The sequence below is a fragment of the Sapajus apella genome, unplaced genomic scaffold (genome assembly GCF_009761245.1).
Source record: "Sapajus apella isolate SASKATOON/1434 unplaced genomic scaffold, GSC_monkey_1.0 scaffold2, whole genome shotgun sequence".
Lineage (NCBI taxonomy): Eukaryota > Metazoa > Chordata > Mammalia > Primates > Cebidae > Sapajus > Sapajus apella.
Window position 1 is genome coordinate 35,958,720 of NW_022436942.1, and position 14,627 is coordinate 35,973,346.

General features: G+C 37.6%; 1 protein-coding gene across 1 annotated transcript in view; it reads right to left on the minus strand.

The window, feature by feature from the left end:
- CSRP2 (cysteine and glycine rich protein 2) overlaps nt 1–4,127 on the minus strand; it is a 59,738-nt gene extending 55,611 nt beyond the window's left edge. The window contains exon 1 of the mRNA XM_032296291.1: nt 4,078–4,127. The gene's annotated coding sequence lies outside the window, so the exon portion shown is untranslated. The remainder of the gene's footprint in view (nt 1–4,077) is intronic.
- Between the last annotated feature and the right edge of the window lie 10,500 nt (nt 4,128–14,627).

Consider the following 14,627-nt stretch of genomic DNA (forward strand, 5'->3'; position numbering starts at 1 on the left):
CTTTCTGTGTTGTTAGCTGTTTATCATAATTATGATCAGTTTAGGAGAGATTTGAGGACAACTCAGTAATTATTGGTGTCTTGGCTATTCATCATTTGATAGATGGTTTTTAAAGAATATTTAAGGAGATAGAGCTTGCTACTGATGAACACTCCACTGAAATTACAGTCTTTCTTAAATCACAGGAAAGCCATTCTTTTTTTTTTTTTTTTTTTTTTTTTTTTTAACATAAAACAGCTCTTCTAAGTGCTGGAATGTGTAATTTAAGGCTGTGACTACGACTTAGATTTTCAGAGAATTTTCACATATGTTATCTCTGCCAAACCCCGTGAGTAGGAAGATAATGTAAATTCCTTCAGTTTTCAGATTAGGATAAGCAAGACTAAATCTGCCTAGTGTCATGGTGACACTCGCAGTGGAACAAGAACCTAACTCCTAGTTTGCCTTTTGACCAGGCTTTCTACATGCAATGACTGTGGCCAATCAGCTAATGTTTCACTATCTGAGAAAAATAACAGTTTGTATCCTTTCCTTCTGTGCCAAGCCACACTTCCCAGCTCCTATCTCCCTCAGTCTTAGCTCTTATATGCTTCTTTTGTTCATACATATATTTAAGGTATACAACATGATGTTTTGATATACTTACAGTGAAATGGTAACTGTAGTCAAGAAAATGAACTTACCCATCACTTCACATGGTTGCTTTTTTGTGTTGGGGGTAAGAGAATCTAAAACTACTCTCTTTGCAATTATCCTGAGCATGATACAATATTACTGACTATAGTACTCATGTTGTGCATTCAGTCTCTAGACTTACTCATCCTACGCTTATAAGCTCCTTTTGATTTAAAACATTGGCTGCTTACTAGCCAGAGTCTTCATTATCTGTAATACATATTCCTTCACTTGGTCTTTATTTTCTTTAACTCTCTAGTATGCTATTTAGTCTGATTTTAAAAATTCTTCATGTATTCAACCCTAGTTTTGCAACTCTAACAAGGTATGTATGGATAGGGGCAGACACATTTTTCCATGTGCAATTCAGCTACCTATTTTATTTTTTCCTCAAGGTTTCTTGATTTTGGCTTTGCAAGATCTGTATTAAAAAGATGGTTTTCCCCACCCTCTTTCTTATTAATTAGTCATTCCTCTCCTGAAGGAAAGACCGTCAGAAAGGGCCATACATTGCCAGGTGCTGGTTTCTTGTTACCTCTCACACTTTTAATTTTCTCCCTGTTGAAAGAATGTCCTTTGCTTCAAACTGATGTCCAGATTCTAATGGTGTAGTGCCTTAGTCCATTTTGTGCTACTACAACAGAATACCAGAGACTGGGTTAGTTATTTACTTTTAATTGTTAATTTCTTTTTTTTATAAAGACAAGGTCTTGCTATGTTAATTAGGCTGGTCTTGGACTCCTGACCTCAAGAGGTCCTCCTGCCTCAGCCTCCCAAAATGCTGGGATTACAAGTGTGAGCCCAGCTAAGGCTGAGTCATTTATAAAGAAAAACAAATTATCTGGCTCATGGTTTTGGAAGTTGGGACATCCAAGGGTCAGCATCTGGTGAGAACCTTCTTTCTGGGTAATCCCATGATGGAAGGGGGATGAGCAAAAGAGCATGTGCTAAAGAATGAGCAACAGGGGCCAAACTTGTTTTTATAACAAACCCACTCTCTATAACAAATCCACTTCTTTGATAGTGACATTAATTAATTAATGTCATTAATGTCTGCTTTCATAGCTCCATCCTCATCACCTAAATCATTCTTAAAAATCTCATCTCCCAACACTTGCACCAGGGATTAAGTGTCCAGCACATGACACATTTAAACCATGTCACGACATTTCAAATGACTATTATCAGGGACAGATGTATAATTTGTGGGGCTCAGTGTATAAAAAATACGGGGCCCTTAGTTCAAAAAAGAAGAAAAGTGCCATTAAAGGTACTAAACTATAAAGCTTTCTTCCTTAAACATATTTTACTATTTATAAAACATTAAAGGAGTAATAGTGACACATGAATGACAACATAAACTTATCAAAAAAGAATATTTTTGGTGTCATAATTTTATATAATAAAATTAATAACACATTATTATAAAATCTTAATGGATTATAAGATTTTTCTGGCCCACTTTTCTGCAAATTCACTTATTAGATCATCAAAATTTGTACTTTTCCATCAATCTAATTAAGAACAATTCTGGTCACTCTTGGCAAATGTAAGATGACAAATAATTTTTGATAATTTATAATTTTGATAAGATTCTATTGATGCTACTGGTAGGGAGTTATTAAGACTATTTTTTGACTGTGATTACATGGGAATACATTTCTGATAAATTACTGTGATACATATATTTTAGTACATCTGGGGCTGATAATTCTTGGGGAACAATTTTTCTAAAAACAATTTAACTCTATACAAATCAATTTTGTATGTTTGAATTTAATTTTGAATGTAAACGTATACAATGCCATTTAACTTTTTTTCCTGGTATTTTCTGTAACTTACAGAGACCAATACAAGAAACTGATAGAGGCTTATGTTATGTATATAATTGAAAATGCCCTTTTATGAATTCTATTGCTGTATCTTTAATTGGAAGAACAAAATTAACTTAAAAACTGATTTCCTTGTTAATAATTATTTCAGCCAAAGCTTTGTATGAAAATAGAAGTCTCTTTCATTGGATGTGACAATTTTTAAGTGTAATTTCCCTTTTGAAGCCTGTAGACATTTATTTTGCAATCTTGCAGCAGTTTTCAAAAGCAGAGATACTAAACTCTTTCAAGAATACTAATAATTCCCTGATATGCTTCACTTCCATGTCCATGTGTACAGACTTTTATTTTGTAATAATTTACTGATGGAATTTACTGCCTGAATGCCAGCAATTATAGTCCCAGTGCTCTAGGCAGAGGGAGTGTTAACATTTGTGCAGATGTGCCAAGGACAGGCTCTGGGGACACATGGGCAAGACGGCCTTCCTCTGCAGGTCCTGGTGCTGTGTTTATACAGAGTCCCTTCTCTCTTCTGTGTCCTCTGCCATTTTTCCTGTTCCATTACTTCTGCTGCTGCTGTCACTGTTGCTACGTTCAATCTTGGGCCAGGTCCCAGCTTGCTTGTTCCCACGGGCCCTGGGGCACCCTGGACTTCTCACAGGGACTGCTGTGTGTGCCTCCTGCCCACTTGGCTGGTGGCGGTGAGCCCTTTGTGCATGGGCTGCTGGACCACAACGGGTTGCATGCAGAGTGGTCCAGCATCTAGCCTCCAGCTGTGTACATGTGCCATAGTCCCCTCAGCCATCACTACAAAACACAAGTTCAAAGATAATATAGTGGGCCATGCACAGTGACTCATGCCTGTAATCCCAGGACTTTGGGAGGCCAAGGCGGGTGGATCACCTTAGGTCAGGAGTCCCAGACAAGCCTGGCCAACATGAGGAAACCCTGTCTCTACTAAAAATGCAAAAATGAGCCTGGTGTAGTGGCGAGTGCTTGTTGTCCCAGCTATTCGGGAGAATCACTTGAACCCAGGAGGTGGAGGTCTCAGTGAGCCGAGATCTCACCACCGCGCTCCAGCCTGTGCAACAAGTGCAAAACTCCATCTTAAATAAATAAATAAATAAAAAGATAGTAAGACTTTTAAGATTCCAGTGCAGAACATTAAACCAAGGGCAGGGTCCCTATGCAAATGCAGATTACAAGCCCATAAAGCCAGTTCTGATCATTATGCCTTTCTGAGCAATTACTCCACCCTGAAATCAGAGATTACTTCAAGGCAGTTAGAACTTGTCAGTCTTCTTTGTTCTGCCTAGCTTTATGATACTGTCCAGTAGCAACCTCACCCATTCTCTTCTCCAGACTTGCCCCAACAAGGCTTACGGTCCTCACTCTTGCATACCACCCACCCTTGCTTATCTACTGTTAGTTCATTTGCGGTGCTATTAAAGGAGTACCTGAGGCTGAGTAATTTGTAAGGAAAAGAAGTTTATTTTAGCTCACGGTTCTGCAGGCTGCACAGAAAGCATGTGATGGCATCTGCTTCTGGTGAGGGCCCCAGGAAACTTACAATCATAGCGGAAGATGAAGGGGAGCCAGCGTGTGACATGGCCAGAGACAGGGCAAGAAAGAGACAAAGCAAGTGCCAGGCTCTTTAAACAACCAGATCTCACATGAACTCATAGAGTGAGAACTCATTACCATGAGGACAGCACCAAGCCATTCACGAGTGATCCATCCCCATGACCCAAGCACCTCCCACTAGGCCCACCTCCAACACTGGCAGTCACATTTCAACACAAGATTTGGAGGAGACAAAACATCCAAACCATGTCACCTACTAACGCTTCTAGCTTTGCCAATACTGTGCCCCCTTTAACAGTTAGGCCTGTGTACTGCCTTCCTACCATGTCCCTTTCAGTAACATTTGTTTATTTCACTGCTTTTGGTCTTTCATTCCTACCTCATTCTTGATGCCTGGGGTCAGTTTGCAAATAAACTACCTGCATGCCTGCCTTTGTCGCAGGCTCTGCTTTCACAACCCAGGTACTAACAGTCAGTACAATGCTTGGAGATGTGATTTTTGGATGGGACTGCTTTTACTCATCAGGTGATTAACTAGGCCACTAACCATGCCTGTAGCCCCATTCTCAGATATCAGCATTTATTCATTAACTCATTTAATGGATATTCATTGAGCATGTACTCTGCCAGGCACAGTAAGTAGGAGGCAAAAGACAAAAATCCCTGCTTTTGTGGTGCTTACATGGTAAGTGTTTGGAGAGGAATAAAGCAGAGGATGGAGTTTTTGATGTTAAATAGGGTGTCAGGAATGGCCTTGCTGAGCAAAGACTTTGGTTGGTGGAAGCCATGTAATGTAGCCTGAGAGAAGGTTCTAATCAAAGACATGGACACCTGCCAAGGCTTTGAGGTACAGCATGCCAGACTGTGTTCTAGAAGTGGGAGAAGGCCAGCCATGGCCGGAGGGCAGTGGTGGACGGTGGAATTGAAGGAGATAAGGTTGAGAAGGAGGCCAAATAGAGCAGGATTTTGAAGCCTTTTGTGTAACATGAACACATTTTTTTTTCAAAAGCTTGGCATGGTCTGCTTTACAATCTAGATGCAATAATCTTGGATTTGGAAAGCCATCGAAACTGGGTATCACAATCTTAACTAACTTTCTAATTTCCTTCTCTTAGCTTTTAGAAAAATTACAAGCAGATCTTTCAAAATGTTTTATTTGGTAAGACGTTCAAATTTTACTCTTGGCATTGGTATGACCGTCTTTAATTTCTTGATTAAACAATACATTTTGAAACATTTATTTTTATTCAGACGCAAATGTAAATTACATATGCTATTGTCTTTATTCCAAAGAGAACTTTTGTTTCCTGTAGAAATAGTTTTCGTCAATCACTGCCTACATTCTTTGAAGACCAGCTTATGATGCTGTATACATGATTATTCTCCTTGTTTGAAATGCAGTTTCCACTCACTTGAATTTGCATTTTGATTTTCTTTCCTTTGTTTTGCAATCAAATATTTTCTTGTTAGCCAAGTATGTAAGAGAAATCTAAACTGAATGTTTTACTTGAGAGTTATGACATGAATATAACATGAAATTTTATATGGAGTCAATTATTCTTTGCCATAATTAAGTCAGGATGGCATAAAATTAGTTTTCTGGGTCTTTAGTCAATAGTGTTTTTGTTCAAAAATTTTGAAGATCATTTGAAATACTCACTAACTCATTCAACAGAGGCATCTTTCCCAGACTCATTTAGAGTCTGAGAAAGATGCTAATAACAAGCAATAGACAAATATTTATTCATGTCCCAGGGGGCACAATTTAACCTGTATCACCTCCTCTTTTCTTCATTTTTTCCTCCACCCACGCTTCCCTGACTCCTTTTTTATGTTTCTGGCCCTTTCTTCTTTCTTTTAAACCCTACTCTCTTCCTCCAAGCCGCCTATCCCTGAAAGTCCACCAAATTGTAGTTGAGAGGGGGATGGGGTCTAGACTACAGTCTTGACAAATTATTCCAGTTCCACTTATTCTTCCATCAAAAGCCCTGTCTAAATGCTAGTGACATGTTCCCCAGTGACCAGAGACCTTTCCCACAAGAACAAAATGTTCTCCTCGTTTGGCCAGATTAATGACCTGTGAAATCTGCAGCCTGAAATGCTTTAAAAAGGGCATTTAGTAACTCACGCACTTGAACAGTTGAAAATTTATTCTACTCTTAGGCTCACTACTGTCAACTCCATGAGGGCAGCATTTGGGGTCTTTATCATTTGCTTTAGTTCCCTAACCGTAAATGGAATGCCTGGAACATACTCTCAATGAGTATTTCTTGAATAAATGAACAAAAAACACACTTTATACAGAGTACTGTGCTGTTTTTAAGTCAAAAGATTCTGTTTATTAAAGACCTATCTGAAAATAGCAAAGTGATTTAGGAACTGACTTTAGGAAATTCTTTTTTTTTTTTTTTTTTTTTGAGTTTTTAAAGAGGAATTTATTTTAGATGGTTGAAAATGTCTTAGTTAAAAAAACAGTCTTTTAATGTTCACTATAAAAGCATCACATTATCTAGCCTTATAATAATTCTCTCTTTTTGGAGACCCAGGGTTCCATTTGGCCTCTGCCCAGAGCTCAGAGATGCAGTTAAAAGATTGGTAGTTCTATCTAAATAAAATTGATCCCCTTATACAATCCTCTGATAGGTTTCTATAATTTTTTTTTTTTCCCATTTATTTATTTTATTGCATTTTACATTTTGGGGTACATGTGAAGAACATGCAAAATTGTTGCATAGGAACACACGTGGCAGTGTGATTTGCTGCCTTCCTCCCCATCACCTACATCTGGCATTTCTCCCCTTGCTATCTCTCCCCAGCTTCCCACCCCCCACCCTCCCTCCCCTATTTCCCCCTAACGGACCCCAGTGCGTAGTGCTCCCCTCCCTGTGTCCATGTGTTCTCATTGTTCAACACCCGCCTATGAGTGAGAACATGCGGTGTTTGATCTTCTGCTCTTCTGTCAGTTTGCTGAGAATGATGGTTTCCAGGTTCATCCATGTCCCTACAAAGGACCCAAACTCATCGTTTCTGATGGCTGCATAATATTCCATGGTGTATATGTGCCACATTTTCCCTATCCAGTCTATCGTCGATGGGCATTTGGGTTGGTTCCAGGTCTTTGCTATTGTAAACAGTGCTGCAATGAACATTCGTGTACACGTGTCCTTATAGTAGAACGATTTGTAATCCTTTGGATATATACCCAGTAATGGGATTGCTGGGTCAAATGGAATTTCTATTTCTAGGTCCTTGAGGAAATTCTTAAATCTGCTGGCAAATAGCTGTTAAAAAGAACAAATCGGGACCAAATTTGTCCAAACCCAAATAGTTCCTTCTGGCAAATGGCCTATTGAATTTAGGTAAAGTAGATAGTATTGAATTATTTCATTCAACAGACCAAATTTAGTTAGGTGAGGGGACATTTGGGAATTAATTCATCTTGGTGAGCTCATAGGGTTGGAGCTCTGTTTAAAATAAAACATTTGACTGAAGTCGTATTGAGATGTATATCTGTTATTTGCGCCCTAGAGCAGCCATTCACTATTCTTCTATAACTGCACTGTGATTTTGGTTAATGTGCTACCAAAGGTGTTAACTCCATTCCCTGCTCCAGCAGAGAAGTGATTCAAACTCAGCAAATCTGAACATCACATTCCCTGGGCCACAGTGACTGGATTGGAGATTGGTTCATGAGCCAATCAGAGCCAACCAGATGCAATGGTACATCTACCGAGACCCTGCAAAGGCAGTCCTTTCCTTTTTGCTCCAGATTGTGGTTATGAAGATAATTGGCTTTAACTGTGTTGCCTTTCAAGGGGATAGTGTGTTTGATAATAATAGAGCTAACATGAAGGAGAGTAGACTTGGAAGACTGAGAGAAATAGGGTTGAATTTAAACTCTCGATTAGTCTACACCTAAAGCCATACCCATCTCTGCACTCTTCTGTAATAAATTTAATATTTATTTAAGCCAGTTTATGCTGGGGTTTTGGCCCTTTGTGACCAAAAGAGTTAAAATTAATGCATATGATTGGCCAGGCACAGTGGCTCACACCTGTAATCCCAGGACTTTGTGACGCCGAGGCAGGTGGATCACACAAGGTCAAGAGATTGAGACCATCCTGGCCAACATGGTGAAATCCCGTCTCTACTAAAAATACAAAAATTGGCTGGACGTGGTGGTAGGCACCTGTAACCCAGCTACTTGGGAGGCTGAGGCAGGAGAATCACTTGAACCCGGAGGGTGGAGGTTGCAGTGAACTGAGCTTGCCACACTGCACTCCAGCCTGGGCAACAGAGTGAGACTTTGTCTCAAAAACAACAACAACAACAAAAAAGTAAGAAAACAAATGCATATGATTAAAAGAAAAAGTCTACCCCTTTTTGAAATTCCTAATATAACATATTTGCGCTGCTTTTTTTTTTTTTTTTGGTCTCCTGATCAAACTTCCTGGGATTTTTTTTGTTCGTTTCTGTTTTATTAGCTTTACAAAAATTACCTGCTTTTGGTTCTTGTGATCCTCTAGTGTTTCTTTGCTTTCTATTTCAATTATTGCTACTCTTATCTTTATTATTTTCTTTCTTGTACTTTCCGTGACTATACTCTTGTGTGTGTGTGTGTGTATGTGTGTGTTTTACTTCCTGTGTTGAAAGCATTAATTTCCAGTCACTTGTCTTTTCTAATCTATGCATTTAAGAGTGCAGACATCTTTCTAGCTACTATTTTAGTTGCATCCCTTAGGTATTACCATACTATAATATTTTCATGTTCAGTTTTACAATATTTTCCAATTGCCATTTGATTTATTCCTTGATCCATAAAATCATTACAATTATATTTTTAAATTTCTGAATGTAGGTATTTGGGGAAGTTATCTTTTTACTAATATAGTCTATTTTTACTGAATTGTGAGTAGACAATGTGGCTAAGTATTATGCTGATTTTTTGGTAATTCTGAGATTTGCTTTATGACTGAGTATAAGGTCAGGTTTTATAAATATTTTATATGTTTGAAAAATTGTTATGTTCAGGATTAACATATTTCCATTAGCTTCATTATTATTTTGTTGAATTTTTAATATTCTGACTACTTTGTGTTTTCTTTATAAACTAGTGAGAGAGTGAAGTTAAACTCATACATTATAACTATGAATTTGTAATTTTCTTTATAATTTTGTCAATATTTTAACATATATTTTAACCATATAGTTAGGTACCTACATGCTCAAGATTGCTATATCTTTAGATAAGTTATTTCATTATTATATAATATTTTTATCTTAAAATTATATTCGTATGATATTAATGTAGCTGCACCAGCTTTTTTCTGGTTAGTATGCACTTATTATATTTTTTCCAATTCATTTTCTCTGAATTTTTCTGTCCTTATATTTATTTTCTTTTGTTAACAACAATTGTTAATAAATTGTTAAAAATCTTAAAATAATTTTTAAATGTTATTAATAGGGTGATTAAAAAAGAAAGATAATAGAATACCTAACTAAAAAGCTAATATAGGAGAAAAATGGGGTAATAAAATAGATGGTTAATCCAAAAGAAGAAGTGAATTGATGAATAAAGGGACAAAAAGCAAACAAGACAAATAGGAAACTGAGAGATCTGAACCCAGCAATATCAATAATGTTAATAAATATAAATAGAATAAACATTCCAGCTAAAAGACAAAGATGGTCAGACTAAATAAAAACCTGACTATATTCTCTGGATTCTTTCTTTTTATCAAGCGGGATCACCAGAGAGCTCAGTTTGAACTGCCGTCATCTAGTCTATAAAATGCTTGCTTTGAGCTGTACTGTAATATTATATTGTCTGCTTGTAGTATTGTTTGATATAAAAAATGGCCAAATAAGGAATATTTCTGTATTATCTGTAGACCCTTGATTAAAGACCTGACATACTATGTGGTTCAATGTCTCGTATGAGGTTTTGTGCAATGAATCTCTCCTGGAGTCAGTGCTAGGGAGAGTTTGGCCTCCTGACAAACTGAAAGCTTTCTCTTATTAGAGTTGTATAAAGTGACATTTTCCTTTTCTGTCTTGTTTACAATAACCTTATGGGTAAAATTTGTGATGACTTTAGTGATTATTCTTAGTCTATTTTTGGTAGAACTATGTCTCCCTCCCAGTTAATCACCACAAATTGAGCACTAAGTCAGCTTGAATACTGAGGAAACAAAGGACACAAAAATACAAAACAAAATTGCTAAAGACAGATACATAAACAAATAATGATATAATAAGATAGCTACCATGATAGAGGTCTGTGCAAAGTGCTCTGGGGGTACAGGCAGAAGTGATCAGTATCACCTAGAGTGAGGGAACCGTGAAGGTGTCACAGAGGAGGTGGCATCTGAAGCAGGGTTTCAGCACAAATTACGTTCCACCAGATGGACATAAACAGACCACAGCAGTGTTGTTTGATAGAAACGTAATGTGAGACACACAGGAATTTCATATTTTCTAGGATCCATATTAAAATAGCAAAAAGAAACAAATGGCATTAATTTTAATAATACATTTTAACTCAACATATCCACTTTATTATAATTCCATCAAGCAATAATTTTTCATAAAACATTAATGAGGTATTTGACAATAAACTTGTGGCACAACTATTGGAAATCCGGTGTTCATTTCACACGTACATCACATCTCAGTTTGCGCCAACCATGTTTCAAACACTCAGTAGCAGCATATGCTTGGTAGCCACCATCCTTGACAGCACAGGACTAGAGCATTTTCAAAGACACAAACGAAATAGCATGTCTGGGAAACTATAAGTGAGCCCATGTGGTTAAAGCATGGGGGAGTGTGTGTGTATGTGTGTGTCTATATTTTGGTGGAGTGCGTTGTAAATGGAAAAAAGGTAGATGGAGCAGAAATATGAAAAATGTTTTGGCTTTATTACATCAAAACTATTGAAGGTTTCAGTAGAGGAATGCCGTTTTCACAACTGTATTTTAAATTTCTAATTTGGCAAGCCATGTGAAAATAGATTTAAGGAGGGCTGGAGATTGGAGCTAATTGAAGAATGTAAGTGATGATTCATTGAAGAGATGAGAACTTGGGTCTGCAGTTCTGAGAGGGTGAGGAAATAATTTGAGAGATATTTTTCACTTAATAATAACACGACTTGGCAGCCATTTGGATGTGAGACACAACAGAGTAAATGAAAATGACATTAGGTTTTGAGCATGGGTAACTGTGAATGTGATTAAGTAAGAAGGAATTTAAAAATAAAGCCAAACTTTGAAAGGGCAATAATTGGTTTGACCTGTTTTGTGCATATTGAATTGAGGTTTGTAATAAGCATTTGAAAATACTGCGCAGTACCATGTTCAATAATGAGAAAACCTGCATCATAAAAATGATATTCACATTTAATGCAATATTAATGATAATTCTAACTTTTTGGAACTGACCAGATTAATTGTTTCATGTGGAAAAATGAAAGTGTTGAAATCTCCAAGAAAATATTGAAAGGGCAGACTATTGAGGTATTTGAACAACCAGATAGCAAACTGAGTAGGTGTTAAAATACATTAAAACTGCCATAATCACATTTTATAAAATAGGAACAAGAAAGGACAGTGAAGCTAAAAACAAAAAGATACACGCAAATATGAGACTTAGAATTTAGAGGAGTGTCTCTTTGCAGAATTTAGGCAGAGTTATGGGAACTAAGGAGGGGGTTGAAGCACTTTGGTGACTCAGCAAGGAAGGCATGAGGGAAGAAATATTTGAACACCTTTCTCTTTCCAATCTCTGATCACTTGCTCATGCCTCCTGTTGGCCGAAGCTGATTTTAAGTCAGGAAACCAGGGGCCTGACTCTGAGATATCGGAGTGGGCAGGTAATGAATCTGACAGAGCAAAGGAACATTAATTACACATATGGAAAACTAATACATGATAATTGGCATTTCAATTCCCTGGGGAGAAAGGCTTTTAAATGGCACTAGTTTTACATTTAAAAGAAAATGGTTGAATCATATACTTTAAAAATAAATTCTGGATGGATTAAAGACCTAAATGTTAAAAGTAGCATTTTTTTTTTTTGAGACGGAGTTTCACTCTTGTTACCCAGGCTGGAGTGCAATGGCGCGATCTCGGCTCACCGCAACCTCCGCCTCCTGGGTTCAGGCAATTCTCCTGCCTCAACCTCCTGAGTAGCTGGGATTACAGGCACACGCCACCATGCCCAGCTAATGTTTTGTATTTTTAGTAGAGACGGGGTTTCACCATGTTGACCAGGATGGTCTCGATCTCTTGACCTCGTGATCCACCCGCCTTGGCCTCCCAAAGTGCTGGGATTACAGGCTTGAGCCACCGTGCCTGGCGAAAAATGACTTCTTAAGCAAGAGGGGAAACCATAAAGAAACAGATGGAATAATTTACCTACATTAAAAAAAACCTTCCCTGCCTCAAATGTGGTATTGCTAAAACAAACAAAAAATTTTTGAACGACAAAAATCATTATCAGCAATATGAAACAAAAAATAAGTGACTGGGAAAAATATTTAATACATATATTAAGGGGTAATATTTCCTATATTCAAAAAGCTACAAAAGTTAATATGGAACTTAATGTAATACATGGGCAAAGGATATTAATTAAGGCATTTCATTGAAGGAGTGCAAATAACCATCATACATATGAAAAAAGTTTCATATGTGTCATATGTTCAGTCTCACTTTTACCCAGGAAAATTTATTTTATATGTATGTGTGTGTGTGTGTGTATATATATATATATATATATATATATATATATATAGTTATTTATTCTTTGAGACAAAGTCTTGCTCTATTGCCCAGGATGGAGTGCACTGGTGCCATCTCGGCTCACTGGAACCTCTGCCTCCTGGGTTCAAGCGATTCTCCTAGGATTACAGGCGCCTGCCACCAAGCCCAGCTAATTTTTGTATTTTTGGTAGAGACAGGGTTTCACCATGTTGGCCAGGCTGGTCTCCAATTCCTGATCTCAAGTAATCTGCCTGCCTTGTCCTCCCAAAGTGCTAGGATTACAGGTGTGAGCCCCTGCACCCTGCCAACCCAGGGAAATTGAAAGCCCAACAATGAGTATAATTTTTATCCATCAGATTGGCACATTTTTCTCACTATTTTTCTCTTATTGAAAAAAGACTACATTCACATGTTAAAAAATCAAATCTACTAAAAAGTATGTAATAAAGCAAGCCTCCCTCTTTATTTTTATTTTTTGAGATGGAGTCTTGCTCTGTTTCCCAGACTGGAGTGCAGTGGTGCCATCTCAGCTCACTGCAACCTCTGCCTCCTGGGTTCAAGTGATTCTCCTGCCTCAGCCTCCCAAGTAGCTGGGACTATAGGCGCACACCACCACGCCTGGCTAATTTTTTGAATTTGGTAGAGATGGGTTATACCATATTGGCCAGAATGGTCTCGATTTCCTGACCTCGTGATCCACCCACCTCAGCCTCCCAAAGTGCTGGGATTACAGGTGTGAGCCACTGAGCCCAGCTGCCTCCCTCTTATTATAAATGAATAGTCCCCCAGACTTTATTTCCAGGGCAGCTACGATGGAGAATTTCCTTGGTTATCTTCCCAGAAATAGCCTCTATATATCAAGTATAGAGTGAACAAATAGACGCACACACATATGTGTGTGTATACATCCACCTATTCCATATATGTGTGTAGTATAGAGTGAACATATACATGTGTGTATTAATAACAGGAACATGTCATACTCATTCTGGACATGGTTTTTCATTTTCTATCTGCTTCATTATATTTTAGAGTTATATAGTATTCTATACCTGATACGCACCTTTAATCAGGCTTTAGGCTGTTTCTAAACTGTTGCTACTATTAAAAATACTACAAAGAATATCCTGTGCATTTGGGCATACCTGTAAGACAAATTCTGAGATATATAAATTGCTGAATCAAAGAATTTGTGCAATTCAGATTTTATGGACATTACCAAATTGCCTTCCAAAGTGGCCATACCAGTTTCACTCCTTGTAACCATAGGTGTTGAAGGATAGCATCAAACCATTAACACCAATTACCTTAGGGGTTGGAGTGGGTAAGAAGCAGATTTTAACTTTTTCTTTATACACCTCTGACTTGTTTTACTTTACCCATGAATTACTTTGTAATTGTTATTTTTTAAAAAAGTAAATACCAGTCTGAAGTTCAGTGGACATATATGAGAACAAGCCTCAAGTTAAGCAGACAGCTGCGCATAGTGAAAATAGCCCTATTTAAATGTATTTCTTGGAAGTAGGAAGCCCACAAATGAATATAAATATGAAATAGAGGAACACCTGGCTAAAATGGAAACCCTAGAGTTATTGTGGCTTACACAAGCCCCTAGGGAGGTGAAAGCCCATAACCTCTACTTTTTACCTGCAGAATTTTTTTTTTTTAACTCCACTAAAAGTTTGGAAAATGTTAGTGCCTCCTCACAAATTCACACATGATCTCCTCTTGAAAAAGGTGATTTATCTGGGCCATTAACATGAATGTGCCT